General features: G+C 38.7%; 1 protein-coding gene across 1 annotated transcript in view; it reads right to left on the minus strand.

The window, feature by feature from the left end:
- DNAH1 (dynein axonemal heavy chain 1) overlaps window positions 1-14,059 on the minus strand; it is a 5,225,710-nt gene that overhangs the window by 4,422,272 nt on the left and 789,379 nt on the right. The window lies entirely within an intron of this gene.

Genomic DNA, 14,059 nt, shown 5'->3' on the forward strand with positions numbered 1-14,059 from the left:
AGCCACTCTTTCCCCAATCTCAAAAATCCTCGAAAAATGTAGCCATCTCCAAATCATGCCCTTCCTCATCAATAACCATCTACTCACCCCTACCTAACACGGCTTCTGCCCTGGCCATAGTACAATAACTGCTCTCCTCTCTTTTTTTAGATACAGTAAACCATGCTCGTGACTTTGTAGAAATTGTCTCCACTGTCCTTCTAGATCTATCTAAGGCATTTGACACTGTATCGCATACCCACCTTCTGAACCACCTTTCTAACCTCAGTCTCTCTCAGAACTCCCTTACCTGGTTCAATAGTTATCTCTCTGACAGATCCCAGGCTGTGAAATGGCAAGCTGTTAACTCAACCTTCCTACCTACCCCAACCTGAGTTCCCCAGGGGTCCATACTCGGACCAATGTTCTTTAATGTATTTATCAATGACTTTCATGCTGCCATTCCTAATACCAAAATAGTGCAATACGCAGATTATTCCACTTTAGTCTGCTCTTAGTCTTCCAGAGCTCCAGGCAAAAACACAACAGGCCTTTACAACTACTGAGAAATGGATGCTTCAAAACCATCTCTCCCTTAATGCCAATAAATCCAAAATCCTTCTCTTCTCTCCCTCAAAAATTCTCCCATTTGACAGGAAATCCTTCAATATCATCACCCACAGAAACTCCACCATAGAAGTAGTCCCTTTTGTTAAACTTCTTGGGGTTACTACTGATGAACACCTGAAATTTGATACACATGTCCAACTAAATATTAAAAAAAAGATCAGAAGCTTGGTATGCTATACAGAAATGCTCACTTTCTCTCTCCATCTACAAGGCAAACTCTCATCTCCACCTACTTACTACCATCTCTACTTTATGGTGCCCCTCTTCTAACCAACTTTTCTACTACCATCACCTCAAAACTAGAAATCTGTTACAACAAAATCACTAAATTCGCTACTAAATCTAAACACTCCTCCCACCATTGCACCTCTCTCCGCATGCTAGGATAGAACTTCCTAACCACCTAGACTACCTCCAACTTACTACAGCCCACAAACTAATCTTTACACCTACTGCATGCCCTGCTCTAAGTAATATCTTACAATTCTACACCCTGCACAGACCCCTAAGATCTGCCCAACAAAATCTACTTTTGGTATATAAACCAAAACGTCCTCCTGGCCAGTTTCTCCTGTCGCATTCATTAGCCAAAAAATGTAACTCTCCCACCCCGACTAAGAACAACTACAAACTCTGAACACTTCAAATCCCAGCTCCATTCCTACCTCTCCCAAAATTGGAATTGGAATTGCATTTTTCCTACCTAATTCCACCCAATGTCTCTTATACATGTACCTTCCTCTTACCCCTACAACCTGCTGCTTCTTTTACATCTTCACCACTTGAATCTAACGTAAAATAAGTCCTAAGCCCTGATTGCTTATTATGTAAATATTGTACACAGATTTTTATCCCTACTCTCTCTCCCTATCCTTCTCTCTTTTACCTACATATAAGCCCAGTACTAAGGATTATACTATCTAGCCTAGAAGTGTTCCGACCTCTGTACCACTAAACTGCAGCCTCCTTCTCCACTGCTCAGCCAATTCTCAATGATTTCTCTAAAACCTTTCTCCAAACAACCTTCCCCTCTTTCTCTGTCACTCAACTTCCCCTCTCTGCTCTCACCTGAATCTTATATGCTCACATGCTAAACTTGGATCTTTTCACCTCTGTTTTTCTCCTCTTTTATACTAATCCTATGCTTCCTACTAACCTGCTTACTACTAACCTGAACGTCTCAGTCTTTTCAACTACCTACAGAAGTCTTTATAATTTGATAGCACTCTTTATCTTTTCCTGATTATCCTGCCACTTCTGTCTCATCCATGCACTGTAAATAGCTTTCTAATTCAATAATGCACAAATGCTATGAACTACATGCAAATGGCTCTCTATCTATGTATATATGTTATGAACTGTGCTCAGGTTGTCTAACTATGTACGTATGTTATGAACGGTGCTCAAGCTTTTCTTACTAAAATACTTTTGCCACTTCTGTTTCATCCATGCACTGTAAATAGCTCTCTAATCAATAATGTACAAATGCTATGAACTACATGCAAATGGCTCTCTATGTATATATGTTGTGAACTGTGCTCAGGTTGTCTAACTATGTACATATGTTATGAACAGTGCTCAAGCTTTTCATACTAAAATACTTTTTCCTGATTATCCTGCCACTTTTGTCTCATCCCTGCACTGTAAATACCTTTCTAATCTGCAATGTATGCATGCTATTCATCTAACTTTGTACATATGTTTTGAACCATGCTCAAGTTATTCTTGTTAATCCACTCATTTGCTCCTTTTCAATTGTTAGACCTCAAAATATAATTTTACATTTGTTTTCTAAAATGTATAACTCCATGCATAATTGTATAGTGTACATTTCTATGCTAGTTTTTAACTGTATGTAACACGGAGCTTTTCTCCCCAGACCTCCACTGAAAATGGGCCCCTTGGGCCCAGTGGACATCCCCGGTTATCAAACTGGAAATAAATAAATAAAATAAATACATTTTGCCATCCTATTCACACCATTTTTCTTTCATTGTAGGGAAAACAATGAGAAACCATCAAAGGGGGCACTGGCGAAGGACATCTAGAAATTGTTTATAAAGACACACAAGTGGAGTCAGGTGTGGCAGCACACCATGAGAATAGTACCTGTGGCTTTAACCACCCCATTAGCAGCACTGTGAAGCAGACACATGGAGAGGGTGGTGATATTCAACATCATTCTCAGTGTTGTCTCAACTTGTTTCTGAGAATCTTGCTGAGGAAATTTTCTCAAAGTATCTGTAGCCTGATGAGCTAGGTCCCACTGGAAGTGATTATATGTGCATCAGAAAGTTTAATTCCCTCAAAGCAAAGGTGCCCAAGGTGAAGGTTCATTTCCCCATTCTGTCTATCATCCTAGATTCTGTATTAGAAGAATGGGCAGCTGAAGAATCTTCTGAGAGCTCCTGTTGGTTTAATTTCTTCAAGTCTTTTGGTACTCTAATACCATAACAGAAATGGATTCCATTCTCAAGACAGGTTGTAATTAATGTTTATGATATTGGTATTGTTTCAATCTTTGATGATAGCCAAAAGTGCTCTTTGCAGCACCTGCAATATGCCCAAAATGAACTCCTTCTGCAATTCATACTGGGTTACATGTATTGGTCGCATATCTAAGTACAAATAAAGATTATTTTTTATTAGACCCATTGCTCCTACTACATTGCTCTAATTTCTGAAAGCAAATCATGATATTTTATGACTTTTTGCCTTTTTGTACATAATACACTATAATCACTAGGTGTAGCAATTTCAGTGATAAATACAACTTTTGACTTTTTTCATGGATTACTATCTCTGGTTTTCTTGCATCTATTTTTGAACTGTTGGTAATGAGAGATCTCATGTGATGTACACCATCATTCTCTATAATGCTTTGTGGTTTATGTTTCCAAAGCTTCTCAGCTACTTCTATATTGTAGTCTTTCCAAAATTTCTAGTGTAGCAGTCTTGTCACATTATTGTGTCTTTCAATGTACAGGCCCTCTGCCATGAGTCTGACACCGAGCAAAAAGATGTGTGACTGTTTCCAATTCTTTTTACAGAGCCTACATTGTCTGTTTCTCTCAGACTACACTCTCTTAGACTGACATTACTAAACTCTTGTCTTTTGGTTTCAACCCATTTCTCCTTAATCATTCCTGCATCAAATCTAGATCAACATAAGGTTGCTCCAGCAGATCTCTATACTTTATACTTGTCACTATATTTATGGCTTTTCCACATTTCTTTCCTTCTCATCTCATCCTTCTCCTTATATTCTTTCCTTGTTTTTGGCAATACAGTTGCTGTCTGATTTTTGTCTTCTTCTAGTATGGTTTCCATTCCAGCTTGACACCAAAATGAGTCTGCTAAACTAAGAAAAGAGATTATCTTAGACTTCCTCTCCTCACGTTTTAAAACTCCCCCTGCTCAAGATCCCTTATATCACACTGCTGTCCCAGATTGGTATTTTCTTGGTACTGCAACTTTTCCACTTTAAACATTGCCTTAGCACATTTATGAAGACCAAATGCCTTTTACATATAATCTAAGAAAGTTTTAACCAGTTGCAGTTTTGCTTTCAACTCCTCATTCGATGATCTACACAGCTTTAAGTCATCCATAAAAAACAGACGAGAAGTTGTTAAGCAAGGTTGTTTTCCGGCAGCCAAATAGTAACCATGAACTTACCTGTTAAATAAACAGCTTAATGGGTTAATGGCAAGGCAAAACAATTACAGTGATAAAAAATTACCCTGGAATATCCCCATCTGAACTTTTATTTCTGGGATAATAATTCAACCTTTGTTATGGCTTAACTGCAAAGTGGCTTGTCACTGTTATGATCACTATAGTGTAACTGACAAATGCAGGCTGTATCTTATAAATCTGTAAACACTCTATGAATGTGGGATGCTGTCAAAATTTTTAATCTATTCATGTCACACTAGATTATTTTGTTTTACAATTCTCTATTATGGCTTTTTAGCAACAAATGATTCTTTGTTCCATATGACATTCTTTTACCATTTTGTTCTACTGCCATGACTGAGTTTTTTCCTAAATGACTACAAACTTTGTCTGCATCAGTTCCAGTATATAGTTTGTACATCGTTGGAAGGCTAGTTTTGATCTATAGTTTTTAGGATTGCTTACACTTTCACTCTTAAGGAGGAGTATTGTTTATTGTTGTTAACCAGGTTGATGTCTGTTCAGGACGTGCATACAAGTTAATTCCTAGTAAAAGCTAAATCTTTGTGTAAAGATGCTAATATTTTTAGCCAGAAGTTAGATACTGCATCTTGGCCTGGGGGTTTCTAATTAGCAGCTTTTCTTAAGTTTGTTTCAAACTCTCTGGCCGTTACCTCATGCCATTTCATGTCCTATACTTTTGAAATCCTTACTGTTTCCTTTAATTTTTCTATCCTTTCAGCATCTTTGTTATATTTCACACAATCTTCATAAATATTTCTGCAAAATGTATTTCTTTTGGTGGTATTTCTACTCCTTTTGCTTTGTTTCTCAGTTCTCTATAAATCTTTTTTTTGGGTCATCAGTGAATTGTTTATTCTGTACTTTTTCTTTATATTTATCTGCATATCTCCTAAGTTTTTCTGCCTGTGCTGATATCTTTAATTTATTAGTTGCAACAGAGTATGACAGATCCTGGTGTGTTCTGATACTGTGTGTTGCTTTTACCAAGTTTCTTTTTCTAAGTATTTTTGTTGATCTGTTCCTTCTTCCATATTCTTCGAACAGTGACATTTCTTGTCTTAATTGCTTTATAGCTCTCTATTTAATGCTTCCATGTTGGCATTTTATTTCTTCCCTTCCTTTTCCTTGTTGTTCGATGCTTTTGTGGTAAGACTTTAGCTGCTATTAATTTAGCTGCACAGCAATATATTATTATATAGATATATTAAGATCAATGAAAGAAACAGAGAAACAAGATTGCAGAAGGTCAATAAAGCCCCACAATTCAGAAGTCTGATAAAACAAATGAACACAGTAATTAGGACTGTCCATAGATATCCATGCAATATGACAGAAGTAAACAGGATATATTACTGTGCAGTTAAATTAATAACTGATAAAGTTCTACCACAAGATCACAGGGTAGTGAGGAAAAGGAAGGGGAGAAATTGAATACCATCATGGACATATCGAACAGAGAAAACTATAAAGCAATTAAGACAAGAAGTGTCACTGTTAAAAGACTATAGACGAGGGAATAGATCAACAAAAATACTAAGAAAGATAGATGTGATAAAAGCAATGCACAGTATTAGAAGAGACCAGGATCTATTATGCACTATCACAAATAAACTAAAAATTTCAGCACAGGTGGAAAACTTAGAAGATACGAAGATAAATATAAAGGAAAAGTACAAAATAAGCAATTTATTGATGACCAAAAAGGTTTTATAGAGAACTGGGAAACAAGGTAAAAGGAACTGAAAGACTGCCAAAAAATAGAAGAAATAGATACATTTTGGAGAAGTATCTATGAAGATCCTGTGGAACAAAACAAAGATGCTAAATGGATAGAAGTAAAAGAAAGAATAAGAAGTTTAAAGGTACAGGATATGAAATGGGATGAAGTAACAGAAAGATTGAAAAAAGTTATGAAAAGCCTCTAATTGGAAAACCTCAGGTCCAGAAGCAATACCTAACTTTTGGTTAAAAGTATTAACATCTTTGCAAGAAGATTTAGCCATGAGTAAGAACTATTTATATGCACAGACATCAACCTGGCTAACAACAGGAAAAATAATGCTCCCACTTAAGAGTGAACCTGCAAGCTACCCTAAAAATTATAGACCAATAACTTGCCTTCTGACGATGTCTAAACTATACATGGGAATTGATGCAGACAGAGTTTATAGTCATTTAGAAGAAAACTCAATTATGGCAGTAGAACAAAAGGACAATAAAAAAAAGTTATATGGAACAAAGGATCATTTGTTGCTAAATAACATCATACTGGAGAACTGTAAAAAAGGGAAGAATCTATGTATGGCATGGATTGACTACAAAAAAAAACATTTGATAGTATCCCACATTCATGGATAAAAGAGTGCTTAAAAATGTATAAGATACACCCTACACTGATTGACTACATTACAGTGACCATGAAACAGTGGCAGACCACTTTGCGATTAAGCCATGATAAAGGAGAAATTATTATCCCAGGGATAAAAATTCAAAGGGGAATATTCCAGGGTGACTCTTTCACCATTGCTAATCTGCCTTGCCCTTAACCCATTAAGCTGTTTACTTAACAGCTTAGACCAAGGCTATAATTTGGCTCCTAGAAAACAACAAATTTTAAGACTTCTCATCTTCTCTTTGCCGATGATCTAAAACTGTATAGCTCATCAAATGAGGAACTGGAAGCACAACTGTAGGTATTTAAAACTGTTTCAGATGATTTAAGAATGTAATTTGGTCTTGATAAATGTGCAATAGCAACCTTGAAAGCAGGAGAACTGCAGCACCAGGAAAATATCAGTTTTGGACAAGAATGTGATATAAAAGAACTTGAGCAAGACAGCATGTATATATATTTGGGAACTGATGAAGGCTCAACAATGAAACATGAACAAATGCAAATAAAACTTAGTAAGGAATACTTTAGAAAATTTAAATTAATCTTGAAAACAGCGTTGACATCTAGGAATAAAATCCAAGCTATAAACCAATTTGCTCTTCCTATCCTAATTTACAGTTTTGGAGTGATTGACTGGCACCAAAACGTGTTGGATAGATTAGATAGGAAAACAAGAAGGATGCTTCATGCTCACCAAACGATTTATAAAAATCAGTGTATATCAAGATTATATATTCTCCATTCCAAAGGAGGGATGGGCCTCCTTGAAAATGATTACATGTATAGATCTGCAATTGTGGGACTCCACACATATCTGCTAATCTCACAAGACCCAAACACAGTGAAAGTTTTGAAACATGAGGGGACTAAATCTAAGATGATTTCTCTGCTTAATCTAGCAGAAGAATATCTGCGTCAAGCAGGAATGGAAATCAAACCAGACGTAGATAAAAATCAGGCAGCTACTGAATGTGCCAACAAACAAAAGAAAGAATATAAGGTGAAGAACCAGATGAGAAGTCAAGAAATGTGGAAAATGCATAAATATAGATGCAAGTATAGAAAACTTCTGGAAGAACCTCATGTTGATCAGGAATGAATGGTTAAGGAGAGGCGAATTCAAACCAAGAGATGAAAGATTAATATTGGTGGCCCAGAATAGTGGGCTGCATACCCACTGGTTTGCAAAGTCCAATGAACATGTGGGAAAAACAGACAAATGTAGGTTTTGTAAAACTGAACTGGAAACAGTTGCACACTTTGTTGCTGGTTGTGATATATCAATGGCAGAAGGACTGTATACTGAAAGGTGAGTGTTGCACTGGGGATTGTGCAAACATTATGATATTGAAGTGGCTGAAAAACACTGGAAATATGAGCCACAAAGCATCATAGAAAATAATAAAGTTTATATCACATGAGATCGCCCATTACTAGCAGTTCAAAAGATAGATGCTAGAAAAACCTGATATATTGGTCCATGAAAAGAAGACAAAAGTAGCACTGATCATTGAAATCGCCACACCCAGTGACCACAGTGTGCTGCATACAGAGAGACACAAAGTCATAAAATATCAGGATCTGCAGGCATAAATGAGAGCAATGTGGAAGAAAGATACTCAGATAGTTTCAATAGTAGTAGGAGCAATGGGTCTTATAAAAAAGAATCGACAATCGTACTTAAGATACGTTACCAATCCATGCAATCCCATAAGAATTGCAGAAGAAGTCATTACTGGGCACATTGCGGGTGCTGCGAACAGCACTTTTGGCTGACATCAAAGACTGAAACAATACTAATTTCATGAACTTTAATCGTACTTTGACTTAGGAATGGGGTCCATTCCCGACATGGTATTAGAAACCCATAAGATTTGGAGAAAAGAAGAGAGAAACAATATTATATCCTATTTACTTCTGTTATATCACATTAATTTCTGTAAATATTCAATTACTGTGTTTATCGGTTTTATCAGACTTATAGCATTTATTTTCTGTAATTTATTTCTTTCATCAATATTAATATGTCTGTATTAAATCAAGCCACTCTTCCCCTTAGATCATGCTCTTCTAAACTGTGGGCATATTCTTTGCTCTCTATTTCCTGCAGGTATTCTAAGAAAGTTCCTGAACATCTTCCTGTGACATATCCTCTTCAACTGCATCCTGCGTCACCTGCTGCTCCTTCATATGAGAACGCATTGGCCCATCACTAAGCAACATTGCCTGTGTCAGAGACGCCACCATTTCCTGCCCCTTCCCTTGCTGAGCAACTTCAGCTGAACATTTGTACTGGCTTCCTACTAGAAGCTTCAGAGCATCAATATATTGTAAGTCATTAGATGCCTCCCATTCTGTTTCTCCTTAGTTCGGTGACTCATTGTTCCATCATGCTGTGATATTACCTGTGTTAGATTTTCTACACTAAATCATTCACTTTGCAGGTAATCCATAACTTGAATTTCTATTTCTTTAACTTCTCCATTACTAATCCTCTTTTCCCCTTTATTTTCTTGTTTTTTTGTATTACGAACCCTTCCATAGCCAGGTGCCTTTGCCCATATTTCTCTTCAAATATCTCTTTAGCATTGATTAGTTTTGCTTTCTCTTTTGTATAAACACTGCACCATATCAAATGTTGTTTTCTTTCATATGTCCATATTTCCTCTTCAGATGTCTTCTGCTCCACCTGTTTCTCCTTAATTTGGGGACTTATTGTTCCATCATGGTATGACATTACCTGTCACTGTGGCTGCTACAGTGATCATGAGCCAACTGGGGGGCCCTTTGACCAGAATGTAGGCATAATATCTTGTCAGGCTTTCAGGGTATGGCTTGTATACTACCAGGTTCCTGCCATGCCCTCCTAGCAATTACGTCCATAAGACTGTAGCAGAGACCACCACAGATGTAGAGGGAGCAGAACCATATGCATCAAAGATCACTTACTCATCCAGTGAAAGCAGTTTGTTAGGCCAGGATACCCTCTGTCTCATTAGCTCAAGGAGTATGCATCTTCAGGAGAGGAATGTCGGGAAAGTACAGTTGTGTAAGTAAACTTACTATAACAGTAGATGTTAGAATGATCACTGTTGAAGTAGCCTAAGCTATTTTAGTTATAACAATATATCAAAGGATATAACAACCAGACAGCTTCCAAAGCTTCAGGGCACCTTCTAGGCACCTAAGCGGAGCAAACTAAAAAGACAGGTTTGGGTGCAAAGCCATTCACAGCCTTTATATCAATTGAGAAAAGGAGTCTGAGAGGATGGAGGGAGAGGCTACTGCAGCACTGATCATTCAAACATCTGTTATGGTAAGTTTACTTACACAGCTGTACTATGCTCTTCATACTGATCACTGCTGCAATAGCTTAAGCTATAAGGGTTGATTACCATACCTTAGAGTACCTGAGAGTTGGAAGGAGAAAGCTCTGGGAGCCCCTGAAAAATAGTCCTAATAAAGCTTGATTTAACCAACAGAAGGAACCTAGCTTGTAGTGCTTTGTGAAAGTGTGTACCGAGGACCAAGTTGCTGGTTCTAGAATACTTCCAATCTTTTCCAGAAAGACATAGATGAAGATAAGGTTCTGGTAGAATATGTCTTGACCCTGCCTGGCATCATTTTGTTGGGCCTGGAATAACAAAAAGTTATAGCCCAAGGCAACCATTTGGAAAAAGTGTGATTCATCACAGGTTGCCTTCTTACCTTTACAAGAAATGAACTGATCTGAAGTGCGAAATATTTAGTTCTGTCAAGATAGTACCTGATTGTCTGTGGGCATCGAAAGTATAAAGTATCCTTTCTCCCTCATTTTGGGGTTCAGGCCTTGCAACTCAGATTCTCTTCTTGCAGAGGTCAGAGCAGCCAGTAAAACTTCTTTCCATATTTAGAATCTCAAGTCAGCAAGATAAGCTGGTTCAAATGGAGCAAGTGTTAGCCTCTTTAACAGAAAATTAAGATCCCAAGGAGGAACCACCAGTTTTCTTGGAGGTCTGTTATACAAAACCTTGTTCAAAAAAATTTTGACATAGGGAATGATTTGAAAGATGGGGATCCATGGGCAGACATGCTGAAATGGCTGAGAAATCATTTTTTTTTTTTACAATAAACACTTTTATTGAATTATCACTTGTGACATAGGCAAAAAATAAGTTATGTACTTACCATAACGTTCCATGTGAGTTGTTTTTCTTGCCTTTATTCTCACTGATGGGTTCAGAACTAATCCTCGGCTCCGACATGGCCGATAGCAAAGCTCAAGGTTTGCCAGTAGCTCGAGACCAAGCCCCTTATCACACAATGCACTGCTGGAATTACCTCAGATCTTGTTTGCTGTGAGTAACAGTATATATATATATATATATATATATATATATATATATATATATATATATATATACACTTTTATCCAAGGACACTTCTCGAAGGGGAAAAAGAAATATTGGATAACCAGGATGGTACCAGCCTCTAAGTCAACAGTCATCCAAGAGGGGGAAGGAGGGAGGGACGTGAGAATAAAGGCGAGATAAACAACTCACATAGAATGTTATGGTAAGTACATAACTTCTTTATGTGAAGTTGTTAAATCTCGCCATTTATTCTCCCTGATGGGTAGCGTCCCTAGCACCCTCAATCCTGGGTGGCTCATGGAAGTATGTTCTTCAGTACCGTGGAACCAAAGGTAGACCTGTCCCTTGAAGCCTTATCTACTTTGTAATGCATGATAAAGGTGTGAGGCTTAGACCAAGTGGCTGCAGCACAAATATTGTCAAGGGGCAATTTAGCTTGAAAAGCAGAAGACGTAGAGACGGCTCTGGTAGAATGAGCCTTAGGTTTATGTGTTAATGGCATGCTCGCATTTTCATAAACAAAGGATATACAATTGTACAACCATTTAGATAAGGTTGTTTTAGCCACTGGATTGCCTTTTCTGGCTTCTGAGAAGGATACAAAAAGTTGATCTGATTTTTAAATATCCTTAGTCCTGTCAAGATAAAATCTGAGCTATCTGTGTACATCATGTTTGTGCAGCATGTATTCCAATTTGCTAGAGTGGTTGGGAAAAAAGACTGGCAGCTCAATGACCTGATTGATATTTGACTCAGAACAGACTTTAGGTAAAAATGAGGGGTTTGTTCTGAGAGATACTCTATCAGTATGGAAAATCATGTAGGGTGGTCTGATAGATAATGCTTGAAGTTCTAACACTCTGCAGGCAGAAGTAATGGCCACAAGAAATATAGTTTTCCAGGATAAATATTTGAGATCACAAGAAGATGCTGGTTCAAAAGGGGGAAGAATAATTTGAGACAGCATAAAGTTTAAATTCCAGGGAGAATAGGGAATTTTGATAGGAGATCTCATATGAAGAACGCCTTTAAGAAAAGTCTTAGATAATTTATGGCCCATAACATTTGAGCCACCAAACCCAAGTTGAAAATTTGAGATGGCAGCTAACTGGACTCGAACTGTAGCAGCTGCTGCCCCTTCCTTAAAAATTTTTGTCAAGAATTCTAAAACAGATGATAGTGGAGCTCGGAAAGGGTGAATGTTTTGCATGTTGGCCCAAATTGAGAACCTTTTCCATTTACTGCCATATAAATTCCTGGTAGATGGCTTGTGAGAAGACAAGTGAATTTGTCTTGTATCTTCTGAAATTGAATGAAGCCTGGCAATTATAGGAAGTGGATTAGCCAAGCAGCCAGTTTCAGGGACTGCAGTGAAGGATGGAGGTCCGCTGACGAGTGCTTCAGAAGGTCCGGAACTGGGTCCAGGATCCATGGATCTTCCAACAGATGATGGTGGAGAAACAGGAACCAAATCTGTCAAGGCCAGTAGGGGGCTATGAGAATAACAATCCTTCCCAGCGATTTTGCTTTCTGTAAAAATCTGGGTATCAATGGAAAGGGTGGAAATGCATAAAGGAGACCCGGGGGCCAATCGTGTAAAAGTGCATCTCTCGGGGAATGAATGGGAGGTGGTATTAGGGCAAAGTAGCTTCTGCATTTTGAATTGATGTGGCTGGCAAAGAGGTCACAGCAAGGCTGGCCCCATTTGTGGAAAATCAACTCCGCAACCTGTTGTTTGAGAGACCACTCGTGAAGGAGCAATATCGCCCTGCTTAGCTTGTCTGCTATCACACTGGATTTCCCCGGGATGTGCGTTGCTAACAGAAAATGCTGGGACGACACAGCCCATTGCCAGACCCTGAGGGGGTAAGACTTGGTTCCGCCTTGCTTGTTCAAGTACCAGACTACTGACATGTTGTCCATCTGAATTGCAATAGTACCTAGAGGGAGACAGTCCTGAAAGTACTGCAACATCAGAAGTACCGCTCTCAACTCTAGAACATTGATATGCAGATGTGATTCTTGATCTGTCCATGTGCCTTGGGCAGTCTTTCCCTGAAAATGCCCCCCCCCCCACCCTATCAGGGAAGCATCCGTGGCCACAGTGGCTACTGGGGGGGGGGGGGCAAAGGGTCTTCCAATTGTGACATGAAGAGACGTCAACCACCACTGAAGGTCTCTCTTGCAAGAATCCGTGATGAGAATCATGTGGTGCATCGGTAGTTTCTAGTACGACCACTGAGCAAAGAGGAGCCATTGAAGAATTTGCATATGCATCCTTGCGAGTAGTATAGCCAGGATTGCTGCCACCATCAAACCTAGCACCTTCAATACCTCTGCTGCTGTAGCTTTGTTCTTTGACACCAGTGAGCTGATGTGTTGGCGGAAAAGTGAGACTTTTTCGACAGGAAGATGTAGAGTGGTAGTTGAGGTATCTAACTCTGCTCCTATAAAAACGGTAAGCTGTGATGGCGATAAGGCAGACTTTTCGAAGTTGATTGTAATGCCTAATTGATGGCAGAGTGTCAGAGTGTATTGTGTTGCCTGAGTCAATTGATGCCTGGTGGTAGTGGTGAGGAGCCAATCGTCCAGGTATAGAAACACCTGGAATCCTAGACGTCTCAGGTGAGCCGTGACCACTGCCATGCATTTGGTGAACACTGTGGGGGCTGTAGTGAGACCAAAGGGCAGGGCTCGAAACTGGTAATGATTGGCTCCCAGCCGGAAATGCAGATGATCTCTGGAGCGTCTGTTCATCTTTATGTGATAGTACACTTCCTTGAGATCTATGGAGCACATCCAATCGCCTTTCCCTAGAAAGGGAAGAATGCACTGAAGCGTGACCATTTGGAACTTCTCTTTCTTTATGAACTGGTTGGGTCTGCTGAGGTCCAAGATAGGTCTCCAGTCCCCTGTTTTCTTTGGTACCAAAAAGAATCTTGAGTAAGTTCCGAATCCAACTTTGTCTGCTGGGACTAGTTGGATGACTCTTTCTTTCTAG

Source organism: Protopterus annectens, chromosome 7.part0 (genome assembly GCF_019279795.1).
Source record: "Protopterus annectens isolate FY-2018-M chromosome 7.part0, PAN1.0, whole genome shotgun sequence".
NCBI classification, from domain to species: Eukaryota; Metazoa; Chordata; order Ceratodontiformes; family Protopteridae; genus Protopterus; species Protopterus annectens.